Here is an 18192-nt window from a genome sequence, read left to right as displayed (position 1 = left end):
AACAGAATTACAAATTTATAAGAACGCTTTGAATAAAATATGTCTACTATTAATTACTCAATTAATTTTTCGGAACAATTGCATAAATCTACGTAACCTCGAGTCACTTTATAATATTGCTTATCACTATTCGCAAAATATCCGAAATCACCTTTTTTACTTAGTTACTCAAAGGACTTTGGATAATATCCTTAACTGCAGATTTGAGACATGTAAAAAGTAAAGAAATATCTTTTTGAAATGCAGTAAGTATTCAAGAGTCTTTATTGGGTAAGTATCTACTTCATGGTCGTCATATGGGATTCAAGACGTCAAATTTTTCTTTGAAACAGCAAGTGTATTTCCTCTTAGTGTTGGAGGATACTAAATATTTTCCTCCTTGAGGAAGGACTTTCGTGGGAGGAAGATGAAAACCACAAAACTGATCCTTCATCAATTGGAATGGGATTAATAAGATGCGAGTTTTCCTAATTTACATAATACGAGGGATTGACCAATGAATATGGAAGTCACTACAACATATATCTACGATATTCTTTATGTTTTCGAGGAAGAGTTATCACACTATCAGCATAAACGTACAGAAATATGGGTATATATCATAGGAGTTGATTTATTTCCCAAAAGAAATGACAATTATATGATACTAGAAGAATATCCACGAGGATTTGGGTACATGCTTCAACTTTTATGTTATAAACAAATCTTGTCTTCTTTATATTTTTTGCGCAAATCCTTGTATAATATAACTTTGAATACTTAATATTGTATCACCATTGATCTTGTTTTCATATTTTGACTTCAAAAAGTAAGAAGATAAGACTTCAGCTAATGAACCAAAATATTTCATTATAAGAAACTTCTTCCTTAGGGATCTTCAAATTTTAAATTGATTGATATGATCAAACGGAATCCAATGACTGCAAAAATATAATTATATCAAAAGATTAAGAGAAGTATTAAAATAAACTTACTAAATGTCTAATTTCGAGATATAACAGATTTCAATTTTTCAAAAAGCTTGCCATTTTTGCTAGAAAATTGATGAAAAGAAGCTTCTTTATGCTTTTTAACAATTTTTCCAGCAATTAGTCTAGTTTCACAAAATGAAACTATACAAGAAGTCATCATGGCGACGAACCTGATTATATTTATATTATTTTTTTAAATCCAAAGTATTCTAATGTAAGATTTCGAGTTCACTCCCGTATTTAAAAATTATAAATACAACTCTTTCTTTATTACATTCATCAATGTTGTTATGAAGGACTATCTAGGAGTTTACATAATTTACTGAGCGTACTGAGTTTACTGGTTTAATAGGAAAAGGTGAGCTTCTGAGGTTTTGTTGACTATTAAAACTTCCGCTCACCTATCTCTATAGTAAATCATGGTTAACTGTTTTGGCGTATAATGTACACTAGATTATGTTTGTATGGGACATTATAAATGAAAACTAATTCTGAACTCTTTTGATTCATATAAAGAAAAAATAAAGAATTATTCGTGTTACATGTTGTTATGTATCTTCGCACACTTTTTTTAAAGGAGATTATAAGGTTTATATTCATGTTAAACTATCGTTTGCACTAAAACAGTGGTCGGTGAACAGGGGTAAATTACTCCGAATGGGATAGTTTAGAAAATTTTCAGGGTAATGGGAGTGGATGTTATACTTAATAGTTTTATTTTAAATAAATAAATACAAATCATGGGACTAGTTTGTGGTAAATTAATTTCACTATAAGTTCTTTTGGGGTAACGCTAAAAAAATTACGCGAACTCTGCTCTAAAGAGACAATAACTGGGAAAGAGGCGTTATGTTTATCCATCAATAATCTCTTATCTCTAATTCTGATTAGTCTAAAATTCAGTATATGCGTTATTTTCATCTCTTGTGCAGTTCATTCTTATCAAGTCTCTTTGAACATCTATGAAAAAATCAGTTTAATTTATCTTATTATAATGATGATGTTTTTTGCCTTTAACACCATGAATGAGTGTGAAACCTACAAATTAACTTTAGGTTATAATTTTCAAAGAATGATTTCCTTTTTGAAGTGAAAATTCGGTGAAAGTTGTACATTAGTAAATCTGATGGATTTACCAAATGTACTCCTACAGATCATTAAAGACATTAAAGTTTGAAGGATTCTTGTTAAATTTAATATTTACTTAAATAACAAAAAAACATGTTTCAGTTTCACTTTAAAGATAATATGTTTCGTCAAAACAAAAATATTATAACTGCAGGAATATATGTATAGTGTATACCGTTGATATGCACTTATTATTTTCATCCTAAGAAATGTAGTTATTAATTGGTCAGAGCAGTGCATTTAGGTTAGTTTGAAGCTTGAAAATATAGAGAAGTGATTCAGGGGTAGAAAATAAAAAAGGAAATCCGACTGGGCCTGATCATTAAAAACCGACCAGACCTTAGTTTTATGTGTGAACTTGGCCCAACTATAACGTAGAAAAATTAAGCTCGGCCCAAAAATCGGTTAGGTTCGAGGTCATTTTTTTTTTCTTTGCACCCATTATGGCACCAGGAAATAACAGCACACTTATCATTTACCTATGCCACGGGTCAACCTTCCCATTAAAAAGGAAGTAGCCTGTTGAAAATAAATTGGAGGTTGCCTTGAATAAAAGTGCTGCCTCTATTTTGAGTTTATTGAAGAAACAAAAATAAATTTTAAAAAATTACACAACATTTAAAAAAAATTGAAAGTATCATTTTAGGACCCCTAGGATTACCTGTTTTGCTTTTAGTAGGCTACGTCCTTGAGGCTCATTTTTATGTATTACGAAACAAAAGGCTTTTTATACTAGATAAATATTAGATGTATAAATAAAAATTCAAAAACGAACGATTGAACGCAAAAACGAACGCAAATGAAATTTTTTTACAAAATGAACAATTTAAGGTAAAAGAATGAACGGGTACAAGCCTGCCCGATAATGATAGTGAAAATTTACTCTGTTACGTGTCTATTTATGATGAATTGACAGTTCAAGAGAAGTCTCTGTCGTTGTAATACAAAAAGATTAACAATATACCTTGGAATAATGTATAAATTATAAATATTTATTATGTATGAATAAAATTGTCTCAGAAAAGAATGCACAGTTTGAACTAAATATTTTTTGATTAATAACATATTCTGTTATACAAATATAGCTTTTATGTAAAAATATAACCAAATTAATGAACAAGATCATGAATAAACATTATATATCAATTAATGAAAAATTATTTAACATCTTATCAAAATAAGAATAAGGAAAACAATTATAAACAACCTAAATTAAATCAAACTAAAAAATTTAATTTATCATAAATTGTTAGTCACTAAATAATGGAAGAGCTGATCATTTCTTCATTATTAAGAGCAGTATGCATAGAGAAATATAAATCTATTGTTTATTTCGGAGTCCAATCGGACATATGGTTTCAAAACTAATGAATATACTTCTCAACAATAAGAATAAATATTAATATAATATATAAATTTAAGAAGAATATTAGATATTTCCTGGAATATCGAATTTGCAATTGAAGCAGTGTATGAAAGAGGATCTTATAGAGCCTTGATCGCTAATGAATTTTCAAAAGCTTTTGACTCTAGAAAACATAGGCATGTCATGCAAGCTGGAAAAAACTTCTTCAAAATAAATATTTTAATTCAATAAGACCTCTATTTTACAACTGGGCATCGACCATAACGTGAGGTAATCTAGAAGAAAAGGATATCAAAATAAAGAGAAGTTGTCGTAAGGGCTGCCCTGTATCACCTCTCCTTGTTATAGATACTCTTAACAAACTAACAGAAACAATTAAACGTAAATACAGGGGCTTTTGTGTAAGTTATGGAGAACAGAAGCATATCATCGACCTTTATGCTGATGATAATACTTTAATGATTGAGGCAAACTCATAAAATAAAAACTGAACAAGAGGATTGAAATTATATTAAAGGGCTTTGTAATTTTTGACGTCAGAAATGGTCTCACAATAAATAAGGAGAAGGCTTCCATTGGGTTCATAGAGGCCATCAGAAAAGTCGGATGTGAGGTGGATGCTTTACTAATGAAATAGCTCTAATAGTCGTATTAGAATGGAACAAAAATGGAGTTTACGACTAAAATTCGTCTAAATTGAATGTACATATTTTGATAAAAATGCATGATTGGAGACATTTGAACCTCCAAAAAACGTATTAAACTTTACAATACCCAGGTAGTTCATTTATCTTTATATAAAGCGGTATCAAATCCAAAATTGGGGAATTAATTTTAAATGGAAAATTTTTTTGGCCAGAAAAACTTTTTCATCCCTCCCTCAAAGGACCGAAAAAAGTACTTAGGAGGTGGACTAGTTTTGTTGTAAAAATTTGAGCAGAAAATGTATAAAAACATATTCATTGATCTTACAAAAAGTCAAGATACTGAATGGAAGGGGGAAAAAAGGAGGCGTTAAGTGGATTTGTTTGATACATCCTTATCAAACAATCATATTATTGATCTATCAGAATCATTGGCTAAAAGAGGGATATTTCTGTGGAGAGGTTCTCGTGTGTATGACTCGAGCTCTAAAGCAGACATTCTCCACCAAAATAATAAAAAGAAGTACTTCTTTAAGAAACGGGAAGATGCAGCAGCTGTTTTGGAGTTGAGAAGCGGAAGAGAAAAATAATGTATCTTTCCATAACACTTTCTTGGAGAATACTTTCTTAAAGGGGACATTTCTATATCCGTTAATAAGAAGCGCCAAGCCGTATCAAGCCCCTGCATCTTGCCCGGCGAAATTAAAATATGGAGAAACTATATTAGACGAACCAATTTAGGTGACCAAAGAATATATAAGAGTACTTAAACTTCAGGAAATATGGGTCAAACGAATACTAAGATCCACATATAGAATCTTGGATGGTTGTAAATTTACGACTGAGCAATGGATTTTTGGCAGGATGCATAGAAACAAAAAGCTTTCCTTATCACTACAAATTTTCAGGTCCTTTTTTAAATATATTTTCTGTCAAATATTTACATGATTCAGTGTTATTTTTTCCTTTAACCCTCCATTGTAAACATCATTTTTTTCATAATTAGTATGTTGGGATGAACGTAATCGCAAATATTAAGCAAATTTAATAACACGATAAACAGTCAATATATACACAAAAACAACTTATTAAATTTTGTAATATTTTCCTTATTTTTTCAGACATATTCGATTCGAAAATATTAATTAAAATTCTAAAAATATTTGCTTATGTTCAAACAAGTAGAACAAATACATACTTTTTTTTGAAATTAATCTTGACAATTTAAGTTAGAAAATAAAATTTGGGACTATTATAGTTAAAATAATTTAATTTCTTGTATATTTGACTCTAAAATATACATTAAAATTCTAAAAATAATTGATTATGTTCAAGACAAGGAGAAAAACTACATTATTTTTTTTTTAAATTTAATTTTTAATCATAACAATATTAGTTACAAGATAAAATTTGGGATTATTATAGTTAAAATATTATAATTTATATATGTGATTTTTGATTAACTTATATGTTCTTATTAATTTTGACGAGGTACAGGGTGCAGCGAAATTTTTTTTACAGTTTCAATCTAGAACTTTATCAAGATGTATTTCAGCAACCAGTTGTAACAGCGTATTTCAATACAAGACAAATAACTAATATGATGTCTTGGCTACACTAATCATCGATCTAGCTCCCCTTGACAGTAATGATGTCTTCCAGGCGGCCACAGAAGGTGCAGCCTTTGGACTCAAAATGACACCCATCAAGTGAAATCCAATGTCCAGAAATAGAAGTTTTCCTCCAACCACTTCTGGGACTTTTTGGACGTGTATGCAGGTGCACCATCCTACTGAAATGCCACGTTCAAGTCAGGGTAGTTTGTCTGGACCTATGGTAACAATGCAATCTCCGTTGGTTTCTTGCCAGCGCCTAAAAGTGCGCTGATCGAAATTCATTGTTTATGAGTTTTTAGAACTGAGCTGGACTGGACAGATATCTCAATGTATCTCAAGATAAAAACAATCAGGAACACACCATCTTTTATCCAAGGGCAAAAATGTGTTGACTATCTTAATTGAATAATTATGATCCCTAAACTACGAACTTTAAGATTGCATATTTTGTCTAAACGAAATAAATTTTAAATTCCATATCTATTTCTTTTAGGTAATAGTTGGAAGGGCTATAATCCTATTTATGTGACTAACTTTTTAGTATAGAATATGGTGTTTGAGAATATTTTATTAAATTTTTTTTTATTTCGACAATTTGTATAGATTTACAACAACTTTTGAGTAAGACAGAAAAATCCTTACATACATGGAAATAAACTTATTCTTTGCTAAATATTATTATCTCAAAAACAGGATTATATACCATGCACGATATTTTAATCATGACAATATGTAATTTAAAGATAAGAACTACCATATATTTTTTTAAGGATTTATTTTAGAAAAAAATAATGACTCACCTTTTTGTTTGTTTATAAAAAGATTTAAAATTTATTTTAAATCTGAAGATTTTGTTTTTCAATAAAAAAGACTTTTTTAATAAATGTTTTAGATCAGCAGCAAAACAAACTCCATTTTTTTTATCCAAAAATTGTTTGATGTTTAGTTGTACTGACTTTTCTTCAAATTTTGTATAAAAACGCACAACGTTAGAGTGGATATTTTGTGCACTGTCTTCGACAATCGCATCATAAGCCGAAACGGCAACGTCAACTGACCACCACGTAGCTGCGATTTGACTCCGTTGAACTATTTTTTATGGGTAACCGTCAAGGATAAATGTTACGCCAACCATCCAGAGACGATTGACGACTTGAAACACGAAATTGGAGTCGCCATTGCAGCTATTGAAGCTCACACAATCGAAAATGTATTGAAAAATTGGGTCGACAGAATGGGCTACTGTAAGGCCAGCCACGGCAGCCATATGAATGGAATGGTGTTCCATCATTAACCGGAATGTTGAGGCATTCAAATAAAAAAAAATTATTGAAAAATATCCATCTGTCTTTTTTTTATAGCAATATCAAAAGAAAAAAGTTTCGTGGGCCACTCTTTAGGTAAGATTTTGGTAATTAAAAATATGAAACCAAAAATTAACATATTTACTTTGATTTTTTGGGAGAAGAGCAGTTTCACTGTCAGGGAATTTCATTAATTTAGCTGTAAGCAGCTAGAAGACGAAGTAAATAAACACAAAGTCAACTTCGTATCTAGCAGGGATATAGGCTGGAATTACTACAATATTGATTCTCATCCATTTGAGTCCAACAAGGGCTTACATTTTATTTTGTAATATAATTTATTTTTATATAAGACAAAATTTGTTGCAAATTATATGCTATGGATAACGAGAAAGATGTAAGATTCATCCGGATTGGTTAGTAAAGAGACAAAAGATAAAGATTTTCCATCAATTTTTTAAAATTAGGAATGTATTATGTGTCCAAAAATTTGACATAGGGCCCATCCTAAATTTTAAGGACAAATTTATATCAAACCCCAAAACTATCTTATGGAAAAATCATGGCTTAATGAAATTATGATATTTATCGGAGTGTGACGTTATGATCCATCAATTTCGGTGAAATATTTGTAACACAAAGGCAAGTTAACAGAAGAATGTGAGATGACGTATTTCCCTCTCAGTCTTTACTTACACTTATAACCTGTGATGAAAATCTAGTGTATTTTCTTTGAAATGGGTAAAATAAAGAAGTAATTCTCTTTTATTCAACAGTTATCGTTCGTTAGTATTTAATTCTTGAGTAGTAAACATCATTTCCTAAATAGATTCAATAACTATTTTCAAAACCTGATTGAATGTTCGTGTGTGCTCATAAAAGACGGAACGTAATCCTGAGGATTTGTTGCATAGTTATAACTGTAAGTCCTTTTTGGACTCAGAGTAGAATTTCGGATCGACATGTGAGTAGTACTACAATTTCCTTTTTTATATCCTTTTTCTTTCCTCCCTTGCCACAGCTGATTGTAGATGATATATTGAAACGTCATGGGTATTATTCATTCTCTCCTTCAGAACATTCTTCAAATTGTCAGGGCAACCATGTTGATTTTCGGTTTCTTTTTTTAACTCACTGGATTTTCATGATTACTTATATGCATGGATGAAAATCGTGTATATACACACTTACCTAGCTTTCAAAAAAATACCGATTGTATTTTTTAGATGTAAATTCGCTCGTCTCACTTGCCAAGTCAGGGCTTTGTCATAATATGTTCTTATTGATACTTCAACGAAGTAATAAGTTCTTTTCTCCTTAAGCTCCGTTTCCAAAAGGACAGGAATACAATTTCTTGTTGATCCTTTCTTGCATATATATAATAAATAAATAGGCCATTTAATTATTTATATACAGAAATTTTGGCTATCATACACAAATACCAATGTATTATACCTACGCTTTTAATAAAATATTACTAAGCAATGTTATAATACAGTATCAAATAAGATAATATGTAGGATTCTAATACTACGAAATAAATATATAATTCATTTTGAAAATTGTAAAGTAGTCATATTACTGTGATAGTCTGTGAGTATGAAAGACGACGGATCATCGATATGCTTCACACCCAACCATATATTAATGTATATCTTCCATCCTTCTATTCGAACAGGTTATCAAATTTATATGGCGGTTAGGATATAATGGATCGGTCGACGTTATTAAATAATCCTTAGAAGATAAGTGGCCGGTTCAGAGGAGGTCCTTGCAGATAAACCTGAATATTTACCTTCTATGTCAATACGCCATCTGGCAAGGTTTTTGAAGGTGTTTCCACAACCATCCGAACGAAAACAAAGTTTCTAGGACTTTGAAGCTACGCAAGGCCTTCCAGATACCTATTAACCCCATTATCAACGAAGAGAAGATTCGAGAAGTCGAATATAATATAAACTTTTTTTTTACTTAATAGTTCTATGTTGAATTTTTTTTACGACAAAAAGATTGTCACGGTTGATCAGCATACCATATGTAAACCATTCCCCAACTTTAGATCCTGGATTAAAGATGTATGGGGGGGATTCATTTTTCATTAGAAGATTGGTAAAATTTTAAATTTATTTCCCAATCACTCTGTCTATTTCCTTATCTAGGAGCAACCAATAATCATATTGAGTCCAGAAGTATAATTTCTCCTGACGTTACTCAATAATAGATAAATTGTTGATGAAACCATGTATGATTCCAAATTGTGAACATCTCTTAAATTGCGTCTTATAAAGTTTAAAACCAATTAAAAAAATATGCAATACGTTTAAGTAGATTTAGGGAGAAAATCATTCATAAATTAGTAAGACCGAAAATATAGGTTTTAAACTAATAAAACTCAAATATAAATTTGTTCTAGATATTACATATTTTGAAACTTCATACCAAAACTATAATAAATAATAATTTAATTACGCTATCTATCAAATTTTTGCTTAATTTTTTAACACATTCACAGAATAAAACGCTATAATCATATTAATTTATTTTATCTCATTTTATATAATATAATTTGATACAACATTAATGGGCAATTATATATGCATGAAAAAAATAAAATATAATTTCCTGTTTCTGGAGGAATTATTGATAATTTTTTCCTCTATAAAGCGTTTTTTCTGGTAGAGAACATAAAAAAACATTATTTGGATAATTATAAATCCCATTTTTCAATTAGTAAATGAAAGAATATCACTTTTTGTTCCAAGTTGGCCATTTTGAGAGGTTACTAGTGTAGTCAGGATAGAAATACAAATTTTTGTACCACTCCTTCTAATAAAATTTATATTTGTACTTCAACTAAAACGATAGTTCACCATTATGACAAATTAAATGTTTATCTTCATCCAGTATAGCAGTGGCGAGCAAGGAGGTGGGAAAAAGGGATATAACCCCTCCCAAATTAAGGAATTTTTGCTTTTTAGTTTTATTTTTCAATTTTTTTTCAAAAAATTTTATATTAAAAATTTAATTTTTGAAAATTATTTGGGAACATCCGGGAATTTTGTGAAATATTTTCTAAAGTTTTTTATTTTGTGTAGACAGCAGTTAATTTTGGAAATTTTTTTCAAATTTTTTTTTGAGAATGCCCTTGGGTTTTCGAATTTTTTCCAAAATTTAATTTTTTGTAAGCCACCGATAATTTTAAAATTTTTTGTAAATATTTGTAAATTAAAACAAAGAAAATTAAATGTCGAATCCTATATTTGAATTTTTTGTTCAAAAAATTCAACTTTTGAATTTAAAAACAAAATATTATTTAAATTTTACTTTCAAATTTAATTTTTGTATTTTATTGACGAAAAATTTTAATATTCGGATTTTATTTCAAAAAAATTTTAATTTTTGGAATATTTTTATCAAAAAATTCCAAAACCAAAAAAATATAAATAATCCTATGGAATCCCCTGATAGCAAAATTCTATTCTATTATTTAATCTATAAAAGAATCGAAATTGAGATTTTTTCCAAAATTGCAGTGGAATCAGTATCGGGATTTTTTTCCCCCATCACTAATGTATACATAATTTACAACCAGTAAACAAAACACGTCAAGCGAATGAAGAAAAGACCAATAGCTCTAATGAGAGATCATTTAGAGAAATAAATAAAAAGTATAAGTTGTATTATAAGAAATCCATTGTCTTTAATGTTTTTTTAAATATTTTTGTATTAAATAGGGGTTTTCATTAAAAGTGTTTTTCTTGTTTTTGTATAAATAAAACACAAACGGTTTAAGATTTAGAAAATGTATTTTTTCAGTACAACTTATTAACAAATAACTACATTTATGTATGAAAATCAATTTTTCTAGCGTGACCACCACGAGCAAGTTTACAGAAGTCCAATCACTAAACCCAATTTTCTACTACTTTTTTCAACAAATTGACCGATATTGCAGCAATTTTACGTTCAATAATTTCGATCAGCTCTTTTAGCGTCGCCGTCCTTTTGTTATAGAACTGGAGTTGGTAACCTTTTGAAGAGTAGCGACCAAACAGCTATGTAGTGTCATATCAAGGGCCAGACAGCTATCGCTGGAGTGCTATGGTGGATAACCATTTTATTGCATATATAAAAGATTTTCTGGGTGTTTAGAGATATCAAGGATACAATATACTTTTATTTCAGCAATACCTTTAAAAAATTATAATAAAGAAACAAAATGTAAACACAATTTAAAAAAAACAAAACAAGAAAATTAAAAAAATACTAATTATTTAATGAGACACATGTTTCAAATTATTTTGTGATATTTTTTCTAAATCAAGTAAAATATATGTCGATGATAGAAGCAAAATTTTTATAGTGGTTATGTCGAGTTTCATAGTGCCGTTTCATCTTAGAAACTTTTATTTTGGATTAGTATGCATATCTTTATACATTATAATAAGATAGAAGGCCATTCAAAATTCACTCGCAGCCCGGATTTGCCGACCCCTGGTGTATACCAATGACTACACCGCATCCCATAAAAAAATAATCTAAAGTCGTTCAATCGCACGACCAAGGAGGCAAATCAACTGGTCATTTCTCTAAATAACGCACTTGCCAAATTTGCTTTGCAATAAATCGATTGTAATTTTTGTTGTATAACAAGTGCCGCCGATATGTTGAAACCACATGTTTGCAAAGACTTTACTTTGCAAATATGGCACACAAAAAAAAATCAATTATCATGGTGTAATGGTGATTCTATTCACAATAACGTGACAACTATCATAATCAACGAAGAAATATGTCCCAGTGATCCCTCCAGCGAGAAGTCCACAACGAACACTTTTTTGAGATGCAACGGGATGTGTCCCTAAAAAACCCCGTGATTTCTTCTTGGTATTCAAAAGCATTGCTTACATGACGGTAGAACTCGAGAATTTCCATTATTTTATACACATAATCGACAATTGTCCCCAACCAAAATTGTATTTGATTGGCTGAACTCTCAGGACCAACAACATTATTCACATTTACAGCTGCTTGGCTTGCGTTTTCTCCTTGTTTGAAGAAAAACTCTAAAATATGGCGTGTTTTCTCTTTGGTGTGTCCATTTAGAGAAAATCACTCAAACAAGCACATAACTTTCTAAATAGTTTTTATATTAGGAAATCTTATCTTTCTAACACAATCCAGAATAATACGATCGCACGTTTCCAACGCAAGACAGGCAATATTAAAGCTATCAATTAGAAAAATAATTGATATTTTGACTACGCCTGCGTAATATATACATAACAACAAAATTTAGTTTTTAAGCTGACCATAAAATACATTAATTATTTTTGTGTTAACGAGGTAACGCCGTGAGAAGTGGGGTCAGTGATGGCTGCTGCTGTTGATCAGGCCTGGATTAAAATGGATCATTTGTAAGTCTGAGAATTACTGTCATAGTATGAAACAGCCAAAGATGGCAGAATGGACTATAGGAATAGCTGACAGTTTTGTAGAACTTTTTCTATAAAATAGTACTTTTTTACAAAATTACACTAACCAACATACCCCCCTCCCCCGCTGACTCCCCTATGATGGATTGCACTTATTTATAACAAATTTGGAAGATGTTAAGAAGGCTGACAATAGAACATAGAACAATTACATGTGTTGAAGTCAAAAGTCATAACAACGTTTTGGGGTCCAATTTCTGTGTCGATAGAACAAAGGTTTTCATTATCAAAAGTGCATGCATGTCACTTGTCTCCCTCCCTCATGCTCTGAAAAGAATAGCAGCAACGCTCTCTCCCAAATATTTTGAAAATACCAACAATCTTGTCTGTGAAGTAAATTTTTTGTTTCTTAATTTTGAAAGGATGAAACCCATATTTATAATGGTTATTTAAGTAGTAGAACACAAAAAGGACCATTACAACTTTCAAGCTTTAAAGGCTCGACCATAAAAGAACTATATAGATGAAAATCAAATTGAAACAAATATTTCAGCATTTGGTAAATGAATTATTGATCTTATAGGTATATAAATAAAAATTAACGTTTGAACCTGCCTCCTCCTGAGGCTGGTCCGTTTTTTCATGTTGTAACGTTTTTTGTTCTACACTAAACTATTCAAAATTAGAAGGGAGGGGAAGATTGCATTAACCAATTGATTTGTCTGGGATTGCTACAAATCTTATGAAACTTATTATATATTACCCAGGATACTAATTTGTTTGGAGGTAAGGTATTATATTTTGTGGTGAGAAATAATTCCAGTTTTAATCAGAGGAACCAGAGAAGATGTAGTTGGTACATGTATTAAACGATCCTCACTTTGGTTTAAATTTGTGAAAAGGTTATTTAGGTTAGTTTAGTGACATTGACATAGTGACAGGGTTTAATTAACATAACATTTTTAAGCAAAGGTTATTATAATATATTGTAATCAAATAAAATTTTAAGGTATAATAAAAATAACAAAAAAATCAAAAAAATATTAATTATAAATTTTGTTGAGCAACATACTGAGATGATTATTACATTGCAATCTGTTGATTGGTTACTGTTACCTACTATTTGATTTACTGAACTTAATCAATTTGTATCTTGGCATTTTCACTTCTAAAGTGGTTACCATGTGAATACAAATTTGTTCGGTTTTCTTCAAAGAAGGCGTAACTGCGGGAGTATTGCCGTACACGGTTCAGGAGTAATTCTGACGAACCTAAACTTTTTATAATCAAATCCAGGATGCCTCCACGCAAAATTTTTAACTATGATTTTGCTTATTTTCAGGGTTTTATTTATAAATGTATTCAGTTTTGTTTTTTTTTTAAATTATTGTTCTGGAATGAATGAGGTACTTTTACATTCGATTTAAATAGACAAATATAAATTACATTATTTATTCTAATTTTTAAATTACTTTACTTATAAAAACATGTACTATACACCATCAGGATTTTATGTCCAAATGCTCCCCCTCCCTATGTGCCCGTGGAGTGGACAGACTCATACTAGTCTTGATTACAATTAATAGAAAATTTACATAACCACCAACAAATCAAATAAAATGAAAACCCTTACTTAGAAGGTCTTTTTTTCCTTCAAGTACTTTATATCCAAGCGGAAGTTATAGAATAGACTTTACATTTCAATTTTAAAAAAATCCCTTTAAAAAAGGTAGTTCTTGATTTATTTTTGGTCAATTTAGTTTTCAATATTTATTAAAGAATTTTTATAAAATAACAAGACTTCTTTATGAAGGTCTTGAACATGGGAGCTCACTGTTGCTCGACTGAGCTCTTGAGGTCATTTAAATTTCGGTGAGGGGTAATACAGGCTCTCAATTCAACTGTTTTAACCAAGACACCAATTTTTGTTTTTTCGTGAGCCAGTTGGCCTCAGTTGCTGTTGAAAGCAGTTGCCCATGTCCTTGTGCATAAGAGACCTTCTCCAAATACTTCACATATCTCCTCACAAACCAATCACTGACATTGAGAATGTTGACATGCTGCTTCATCAATTTGGCCGGATTTTTTGTTGATTGCGATGTCCACGTCCTGCATGATCCTAAATTTATGGCATCTAGAGCTACCAAAAGAACTCTCAAGGCTTCAATCCGAAGCGGCCATGCTCTTAATCTTGTAAACAAGACTCTGGGAGCATCCTACGACCCTCCTCATCTCTCAACACTTACTTGGACGTGTAGCAAATCAGGTCCCCTTTGCCTTTTCGCCTACACACTCACAACTGTTGATTTTTGAGATTTTGTTTATTAATCGAAATTTTCCTTCCTTTTAATAACGCAACTTACTATTTTAGAATATTAACTCTTAAGCAATCCAAATTGATTTTAAACTCAAGTCCACGATGGTACCACGCACACGGTACAAACAGTGTAAATTTTTATTTTCCATCTTACTTAAATATTATAAGTGTAATGATGGAAATACGTGCTTACTTTTTGAATTTTCTTACAACTCTAGTAATGATTTAGGAAACTAGGTAATAAGGCTTTTGAATAAAATAACAAAAAAAAGTAAACATTTTAAAAGTTTAAGTTAGCTACTTTTCTCTTTATATTCTGAAGAATATTAAATTATTTCTTGTTTCTATTCAAACATTCAATTTGCATAAATATCTTTCTTACGTCTCTACTACTTATACTATTCCTATTTAAACAAACGAAATAAAAAGTTTCAAACATTTAAGAACTATTTAATTACTAGTTTTTACGTATACATATATAACTTCAAAGCCTAAAAAAGAACTTAAAAAAAAAAAAAAAAAAAAAAAAAAAAAAAGTTAAACTTTTCATAAAGGAACAGCCATTTTACAAATTTGTAAATTTTGTATAAAATCGTTTTATCTCTTACAAACCTACAAACTAATCAATGACTAACAAAAATATAAAATCAATTTTCTTCCTTCCTTCATTTTGATCGAAATTGTACCTGGTGGTCCCATTGAGATCTGAACACTCTCTAATTGAATAATTAATTAAGGTTGAGTGATAAAAATTAAATCATATTTCAATACGTTAAAGTATAAGCAATTAGTAACCAAACAAAACAAATTTGAGCTCTCTAGCTTACGTACAAGTCCAAAAAATGACACTTGAAAGTGATCGACGAATTTCTATTCGTGCACTCCAAGCAGTTGGCCGTCTCCAGGACCACCGTATATGCTATCACCAAGTACGAAAACTTGAGAAAGAGAAGGAATCGGTAAATAAGGACAAACTGGATATGTTGGAGTTAAAGAAAATATCCTTTCCCAATCCCTCCAGTCCAGAACGGCTAGGGTGCTAATTAAATCCTTTTTTGTGAAAAAAAAAGAAGAAAAGAGGATTCAAATGCGTTCCTATTAATAAAAAAAATACGCTTAACAAAGTTTGAACGATTTCTATCAATATTTAGAAGTAGCTCTACGCCCCAAAAGTTTTAAAATATTAGATATTTTTGGAAAAAATTACTTTTGCCTATCTTTCTTTTTATCTACGTATCACAGCCAATAAGTTTCTACATATATGTACAAAAAATTGCAAATACTTTGTTTTTTACTTATATTAACAAATACGATTACCTTTTACTAAATTTTCATTGCAATATCTTTTATAGGCCCAATTTTTTGATTTATTTTATTTTACTTGGCTATTTAGATGTTTTCCTCCAAAAAGATCATCAAAATTGGCCCTTTTTTTTTTGTTAATCTAAGCAAAAAAACGTATTTCAAATTTTTGTAGGTATCAGGAGCCCCTCGTTGACTGGGATACGTAGAAAAACAGACAGATAAGCAAATAGATTACATTTCATTTAAATATTTTTACCATTCTTTTAGACATGTAAAAAGTAATTTTAACTTTACATAATTTCTTACATTTACCAAGAAGCTGTTATGTGTAGAAAACGAATTATATTAAAACAAATCATGTTTTTATCCAAAAATATGTAAAATATCAAAACGCATTTGAACTCTCATTTTTTTACTTTTCACAAAAAAGGGATTTAATTGGCACCCAAATCAGGGCCCATACAAGAGTTATCCAGGTTTCAAACCGTACTGTCCGGAGAGCTACCAAAAAAGTTTTTGGAAAGAGTCTTTTAAGGGTGGACAGGCCACCTATGACACCGGCAATGAAAAAAAAAACATCTTCTCTATTGCAAAACTCTTTTGAATGAGTTTTTTGAACTTTTTTTGGACATTTTTTACCTCTACAGACCTGATGCCAACACACTCGAATAAATCTTATGGCTGCATACTGAGGACAAGGCCTACAGTGTCCATCATCCAAACACTGCCTTAAACATACATTTAGCCAGCACTCGGACTCCAAGAGAGAAGACTACATGTGCAACAGGTTCCAGGCCTTCTGTTGCCTCTTGAAAACAATCATTGCCATTAAATTGTTAAATAGTATTAATTTTGTTGAAATGCGGTTGTTAATCAATAAATTGTATCTTGTTGAAGTTTAAAACTCTAACTGTTCTTCTTATTTTAATGGAAAACTCGGTATTTGACTTTTTAAATGCTGGGGGTTTGAGCCATCTAAAAAGGGTCTAACGACGCCACTGCTTAGTAATGCGCAAGTATACATAATATAATATTGTGTGGAGTTTTAAATAATTTGTGAGTGTCATAAAAACTTAATTTTTTATTTCCTGAGATGCTAACAAAAGTATTAAGAAGTCAAAGTGTAGAAAATATCCCAGATAAACGCTTGTGCTTCATAGGTCTCATATACAGGGCTAAAATCGATATAAAGTACTGAATAATCTTACTCGAGTTAAAAAAATGGCTTATTGAAATATTTATAATTTCAAATAATTTTTAGGGGGCTGGATTAATGTATCTTTTATTTTTGTTTGGAGTAGAAATGGTCTGAATGAAAATTTTCGAGGACTTTGACTGGTTATCAAAAATTTGATACGTAACTTGGACTTTGCATAAAAATGACTTTTCCCCACATACTACTACTTTTTACCTCAAATAACCAATTTCAGACTCTGAATAAACCTCTCCCAGATAATCATCAATCCGGTATTGATGTAAATTATAATCCTAATTCTCTCTCCTTACTCTATTTTGTAAAAGTATTAGCCAGTTAAAGCACAGGACTAAAATTCTTCTTAGTGTTTGACGAGCTTTATGTTATTCAATTCAATAACAGATATGGTATTTAATTGGGGGTATTCTATCCATTTAATGTTTGTAATACATCAGAAACATTGAAAATTTTGGAAGGAAACTATTTGGGCCACAACTCTCTCTTGTTTTGTTGAACATAGAAGGTGAACCAACTTTAGAATCAACTTAATAGACAGCACTATATCAATAAAAGTAATTCGTTAGCTTTTTCCTTCTTTCATGGGTATATTAAAGTTAAAAGCTTTTGATATTTGATGCTGAAACCCTTAGGGAATTATTTATTACGTTTTCATAACGAATTTATTTTCAAATGGATTTTTTGTAGTTATGGCTCTCAATAGCAAAAGAATTCGACAAAAAAACCTCAAACAGACACTTTTTAACAAATATTGATCCATTGTAGAAAACTCGGTTTTATAGTGTGTGGAATATAGGGGAAAAATAAATGTGAATTTGAATTTAATTTCTATTTTATTCCGTAGAAATATAATTACTAATCTTTTTTTATTAAATAAGTTTAAATCTTTGTTT

General features: G+C 30.3%; 1 protein-coding gene and 2 long non-coding RNA genes across 4 annotated transcripts in view; 2 read left to right on the top strand and 1 right to left on the bottom strand.

Annotated features, from left to right (window-relative positions):
* Positions 1–18192, top strand: part of LOC121127151 (FMRFamide receptor) — a 176322-nt gene that overhangs the window by 53155 nt on the left and 104975 nt on the right. The gene's annotated exons all lie outside the window — the stretch shown is intronic.
* Positions 142–767, top strand: LOC139907616 (uncharacterized). The gene is made up of 2 exons (XR_011784331.1): positions 142–270; positions 333–767. It is a non-coding gene; the product is annotated as an uncharacterized lncRNA (long non-coding RNA).
* Positions 588–1806, bottom strand: LOC139907615 (uncharacterized). Its single transcript, XR_011784330.1, has 2 exons — positions 975–1806; positions 588–920 (listed from the first exon to the last, which is right to left on the bottom strand). It is a non-coding gene; the product is annotated as an uncharacterized lncRNA (long non-coding RNA).

This window comes from Lepeophtheirus salmonis, chromosome 1, assembly GCF_016086655.4.
Source record: "Lepeophtheirus salmonis chromosome 1, UVic_Lsal_1.4, whole genome shotgun sequence".
NCBI classification, from domain to species: domain Eukaryota; kingdom Metazoa; phylum Arthropoda; class Copepoda; order Siphonostomatoida; family Caligidae; genus Lepeophtheirus; species Lepeophtheirus salmonis.
This window is presented reverse-complemented; position numbering and strand designations above follow the sequence as displayed.